Raw genomic sequence first — 6,834 nt, 5'->3', positions numbered from 1 at the left:
ATGGGGTCTAACCCCAAATAAATCCGTTTTACCCAGTATAAAGCTTATAAATTGTTCACCCTCTATAACATTGATAGGGAGAGATGCACAGCTGTTTGTTTCCCCCCCCCCCCCCCCGGTATTAACACATACTCTGAGTTAATTAATAAGTAAAAAGTGATTTTATTAAATACAGAAAGTAGGATTTAAGTGGTTTCAAGTAGTAACAGCCAGAACAACACGAATTACCAAGCAAAATAAAATAAAACACGCAAGTCTATGTCTAATACAGTAAGAAACTGAATAGAGATAAAATCTCACCCTCAGAGATGTTTCAATATGTTTCTTTCACAGACTGGACGCCTTCCTAGTCTGGGCACAATCCTTTCCCCTGGTACAGCCCTTGTTCCAGCTCAGGTGGTAGCCAGAAGATTCCTCATGATGGCTTTCCTCTTTTCTTTGTTCCACCCACTTATATATCTTTTGCATAAGGCGGGAATCCTTTGTCCCTCTGGGTCCCATCCCCCCCACAGCTCAATGGAAAAGCACCAGATTAAAGATGGATTCCAGTTCAGGTGACATGATCATATGTCACTGTAAGCCTTCATTACCCACTTGCCAGCACACACGTATACAGGAAGACTTACAGGTAAAACAGAGCCATCTGCAGTCAATTGTCCTGGTTAATGGGAGTCATCAAGATTTCAAACCACCATTAACAGCCCACATTTTGCATAATTACAATAGGCCCTCAGAGTTATATTTCATATTTCTAGTTTCAGATACAAGAGTGATACATTTATACAAATAGGATGATCACACTCAGTAGATTATAAGCTTTGTAATGATACCTTACAAGAGACCTTTTGCATGAAGCATATTCCAGTTACATTAGCATATTTTCATAAAATCGTATAGAGTGCAACATCACAGGAAGGGGCCTGTGCCAAAGTGAATAGTGAGTGTAAAATGTTACCAGTGTGTGTATAACATGGTCATTGGCAAGGGTAACTTGTTTTACTTTAATAACCTTGGTTGAGAGAGGGAGCGAATATTGCCGGGGCTGAGATTAGTGACATATTAAGTTTGGTGCTCAGATGCTCCCTTGACAGAATTTTCTTCTTCATCCTAATAGACTCCTGGCTGTTTATGACCCACTCCAAAATCATTGCTCTTCCTGTCCAGTCCTGGCCCTTTAAAAGACATCAGGGGATTTCTTGCCCGTTAGGTGAATTCCACTGAACACCACTGTAAAAATAAAAAAGATACTTCATTCTTGCAGGAGAAGAAGGAAATTTAAAGGCCAGGACTGTAGATGAGCCAGGCCAGAAAAAGGCAACAAGTAGCAATCAGCTGTTATGTATCACTGCCTGTTCATGTGATGTGTTCAGGTTCCCTCTCACTGTGGACTCCAGAGCCCAACGACCCTTCCTTAGTCCACCCCGTCCCTGCATTAAAGAACTTATACATTTAACAAGTTCTTGGACAGCCCATCTATGTAGGTTCCTCTCTCGTAGTGAAGCAAGTCACTTTTTTTGCTTGATATTTCTGCCCTTGCAGTTTTGTAAGGGGAAGGCCGTCGAGCAGGTACAATTCAGTTCATTGTTCCTAATAAGCTTCTTTGACTCAGTACAAGTGTTCTGTACACAGGAGCCGCCCAGCCCTGTAGTATATTTGATCAGTATCTTGTATTAGCCACTTATAGTCATTGTGTTAGAACATCAAAGCACGGTAATTTGAAAGACAGATAAAGTTGGGATTAAATTCTAGTGATGCTATAAAGAAAAAATCAAACTATCTTTTACCCTGCCTTTGTTCTGATCCAAGTGAGAAAAGTCATTAATCTGGTATTCTCTTCCTTAACCCCTTTAGCACTCACACACTGTTACACAGTAAAATGGATTTCTGAGACCAGATGGAAACATGCCATTTTGATTCATTTGTAAAATTGCTGGCCAAAGAAAGGGAGGCCCTGGCTGACAGATGAAAAATGAAAGGTAGAGAGTGTTAGGTTTCACAGCATACACACAGAGAAGTTAGATAAAAACCTAAAATACTCTTGCTTGAAAATTGCAATGTAACACTACTTTATTTCTTAGACTTCAGAACCTTGGCACACAAGGACCCAAAACAGAGAGAGACAAAACAGGCTGCTCCCAAAGGCAGAGATGTACAATTCACTCCACCTTACTCAAAGTTTGCTGGCTCAGACTGACTCTGATTACATGCTTCCCTACAGAGCCATCTGCTGCAAGCAGGATCGGGAAGACCTCTGAGAATTCAAAGTTATAGATCACAATTTTAACCGAGTTTTCAATACACCACAAAGAAGGGCTCCGTGGGGCTCTCATTAAATAAGTTGCACAGACAGTGCATTGTTAGCTTTTTTATGGTTATTCAGCCCTGGATAACATCTCTGGTGGGGTCTTTTGCACTGTCTAGTTTAAATTAAACATAACATGCAAGTATTTCGTTTGATTAAGGAGACACAGGGGCAGATTCTTGGCCTCGCTCTACCGCTGTTTTGTGCCTCTCCTGCAGCACAAGGAATCCACAACTCTTGAGTGTTCCCAAAATATTTTTTTGTTGTTCCTATGCCCCAGCAATCTCTAGCTGCTGGAGTGGCCCTGTGATACTGTGGGCAGCCAGGCATATATTAGAGCAGCCCTGAAACTGCACTAAATGATGCTGCAGAGCCCCTTGGTCCCCTGGATTAAGAAGAGGGGGCATACAAGAGGGAAGGGATAGCTCAGTGGTTTGAGCATTGGCCTGCTAAACTTAGGATTGTGAGTTCAGTCCTTGAGGGGGCCACTTAGGGATCTGGGGCAAAATCAGTACTTGGTCCTGCTAGTGAAGGCAGGGGACTGGACTTGATGACCTTTCAAGGTCCCTTCCAGTTCTAGGAGATAGGTATATCTCCATTATTTAAAAAAAAAAAAAAGTGGTTCAAAGCCACCTTGCCCTCATGCACCAAAGAACCTGGCCAAGAGTGGTCACTGTGACACCATCTAACAGACCAACAACAAGTGATGTATCTCTCTTCCTCCAGAACAAAATATACTGCAATTTTATAGTTGGGGATTAAGTGTTTAAAAGCCTGGACATGAAATAATTATGATACTTTGCCCTTCTATCGGGCCATTCACTGAGTATCGCCAAATACCTTAAACATGTTTATCGATGAACAAAATTCTGGACTTCAGGGGTCCCCTTCTTTAGAGTCTGACCCGGTAGCTACCCTATGTATAAAATTCCCACTGAAGTCAATGAGAGTTGTGCACATGGAGCAACTGCACAAGTAGACTGTTAGGTGTTGGAACCCTTTGGGTAGTAGAGCTCCTTATTAATTTGTGCTTTATTTCTAGAGAGGGGTCCAAACTCTAAAGTCTGGATCCATGCATAGATGCAGCTTCTGTACTTCCACAAAGTTGGCCAGATCCCAGGTTTTACTTGGTCTATTATACAGTTAAACCTTAGCAGCATAGTTCAGAAGCCGGCCCAGATCCAAACTCATTTTACAGCTTGGGAACTGGCAAAGGTGATGCCAGAAAATGTATTGGCACAGAGATCTCCTCCTGGTGATAAATGGCACGAGAAGGAAGAAACTCTTGATAAAACCACACACAGTGGAAGAACTGTAAAGCTGTCTAGTCATTTCAAAGCTTGTATAGTTCATTGAAATCACTCAGTTTCCGTTATGGGAAGAGTGATGTTATAAGACTGTGGTAGATATGTAACTAGCTAACAGATGAAGTGCCATAGATGGTGCTCAAGAATATATAGCATAGCTCTTTGGTTTTGTCGGACTAATACAACTTGTTACCATGGGTATTGCAAATGGCTTCCTTTGTGCAGCTCTTTACATCAACTTCAACAGATGTGATTTTGTGCCCATGTCTATTTATCTGTAACATAAACTGACAAAAGCTCTTTCTGTGCCACCCACTCCTAATCTTATTTCAGGGCTTTGGCTTTGTACTGAAAGTATTTAAATAAAAAGAACTATGTTAGCCCGCTTCAGGCTGATTAGAATTTACAAGACGCTACCGTACTCTTAGAACATCCCTGTTGATCAGTATTCTATCTAATCTCAGGTATTCGGAGCTCTAACTAGCATAGGACCCAGATATCAGATAAGGTTCTCTGAGAAAGTGTCTTAGCAGTTGCCACTTTAAAAGAAAGCAGGGTCTCTGGAGCCCTTTCAATGTGAAACTTTAGGATCCTGGAGGGAAACAAATGAGAAGGGTTCTGAAGCTGTTCGGTTTCACATGGTTGGTATGAAAATTAAGCAATTTCCTTCACTCCTCAAGGCATGTGAATGTTTAGGAAGCGGGACACTCCTTGAAGTCAATGGGAGTTGTGCAATGGATTTTACTTTACTGACTACAAGCAAAATCAAGCATTTAGTGCGTGAGGCGAGAGGCTGTTCTGGACTGATTAAAAGTGCAGCATGGCCCTCACAGTCTAGGCAGAGCGATAGCTCTGGAGGTGGCTTATTGTGGGGTGCTCTGTCACCCCTATTATAACTTAGACATCCCTGGGGGCCTGTCTACATTACAACAATTTCTCTGGTCTGCTCTTTTGGCTGCCAGAATCACTCGCTGCAGCGCTGCATGCTGCAGATCCACCCTTCCCACTCCTAGCTTGGGAGGAGCTGTATGGCTGTCTGCCTCAGTTCCTGCACAGGGGCAATCCCTGGGCTGCGTATAGGGTTTTTAGAGCCTCTTTACACTTCTCTGACTTTTTCTACATGGTGTAAAAGGCCTGGAATCATTTGTGGGAGTAGGAGACAAAGGGAGTATCAGAGGGAGCTGAAGTGTGTCAGGGCTTGAGCAAGGCAGCTGCAAAATGTTAGAGATGAGATGTAGGCTAGGATGGAACCATGCTTTGAATGGGGGGAATCTGAATGTGATAAAGAAGGAGACTGGAAGCCAGACAGACACTTGAGAAGGAGCTGAGAAGTGTATGTCAATTTCATGGTTTAATGTTCCATCTAATATGTTAGTTCTTAAACAACATACCCTCTCTCCACTTTAAGGTCTTGCATTTCACTCCTGGACCACTTGATTGTATACCAGAATGTTTTAGCAGGTGACACATATAGTTTGTAGGTAGCAGCTGATGCATGATGCATCTTTTGAACAGGTATTATATTGGACTCAGTAGATAACAGTTGACTCAGTAAGTGATGTGCCTGATTTAATAATATATCTGGCTTAACAAATTATGTGTCAGCTTCAACAGGTGACATCTCTTGGTCGGCGAATGATGTAACTGATTCAGTAGCTGATCCCTCTTTCTCAATATTTGGATCATTAGGTGAGACATCTGCTTCTCTAAATGATCTCTTCTGCTGAGTGATTATACTGCATCAACATCACCTCACTACGTAAGTGAGAGTTGTGTGCATATGCCAGGGTTCTGTTTCACTAGCTATTTGTGTTGTATTTGTTTCAGTGCAATGCAGCCACATTCCTTTAGAATTTTGAAATGAATGGTTCTTTGTAGTAGCATTCCCTAGGGAAGGAAAGAAAAGAGTTTTAAGGGGGGAAAAAAGAGTTCTAAAGTTTTTACACACACACACACACCTCGGACCCAATCCTGCAATCAGATCTGTATGAGCAGTTCCAATTGACATCAGAAAGGCTCAATGCTGGCACAAGAGTCTACCCCATGGATCTGAATACAGACTCAGGACCTCTCTGTTTAATTGCCTTAATTTTTGCCCAGTCCAACCAGTATGTACTTCTGTGTTTCCCAGACTTCTGAAATATATGCCTCCCTCTTCAGGAAAGTGAAACCAATTTGGAATCCCCTGCAGCCTTGCCTTGTGTTGTTAAAGTGTTACCCATCTCAATAGATACATTTCCTGCTTCCCCAAACCAGGAATCACTGATAATGATCTTCATAATCTATTTTTATTTGCTTATTTGCTTAGATGAGGAATGAAATATTTAACAATATGGATGCTGACAGTTAAAGAGCCATCACTGGCTTCTGAGTTAACACTGATGGCAGTTCATACCATACATCTGTTGTTTCAGGCTCTCTGCTAACTCAGGCAGCCATCTCAATGCCAGCGGCAGTTTCGATGGGTTTTATTTGCAAATATAACAGCTTAGAGGTTTACTTAAAAAACAAAAACCTCAGACTAGAGAATAACATACCTCTGCCATTCCATGCCCCTACATTGGCTTCCTTCATGCTCCACCAGGAGGTGGCACCCCATATTTTGGGAAATACTGATGTACTTCATAAGTACAAGAATTTAATAAATAAAAATAATGAAATTATTTTCCTCCTCATTTAGAAATCTGTTCTATCTGGTTCAACCTTTTCCTCTGAAATGTTGGTCAAGCCATGTTACATGTATATCAGAGGGGATGGCGTGGTGGCCCAAGTTTCATGTTTGTGTTCACTGGATCCATAGATATAACTCTCCATAATGTTGACTCAGCTCTTTCTTTTTCTGGGACAAAAAAAAAACTGATCTCCTTTGAGAGCTGGGTAGGATTGTTTGGTCAAAACTAAAGTTCTGTCTGCTTTTCACAGACAAAAAATCTCATAGTGCTTGACTTTCCTAAAGTTTGCTCTGGTGTCCTTAGTCAAAAAATCCCCTCCTCCACTATTATTTAGCACACCTCTGCCCTGATTGTCTAACTAGCTGCTACCCTCCACCCCAGAAGTGGCCACATTTCAGTGCTGAAGGGCCTCCTTGTTTTGTATGCTGAGCCTGATCCATTGTCCACTGAAATCAAAAGGAGCTTTGGCATTGTTTCCAAAAGAGGCTTGGGCCCATAGGTTGTTTAGAGCTTTGGTATCCCCAGATGAACTGCACTATATGCATATAAGACA

Source organism: Chrysemys picta, chromosome 1 (genome assembly GCF_011386835.1).
Source record: "Chrysemys picta bellii isolate R12L10 chromosome 1, ASM1138683v2, whole genome shotgun sequence".
NCBI classification, from domain to species: domain Eukaryota; kingdom Metazoa; phylum Chordata; order Testudines; family Emydidae; genus Chrysemys; species Chrysemys picta.
Note: the sequence above shows the minus strand (reverse complement) of the source record.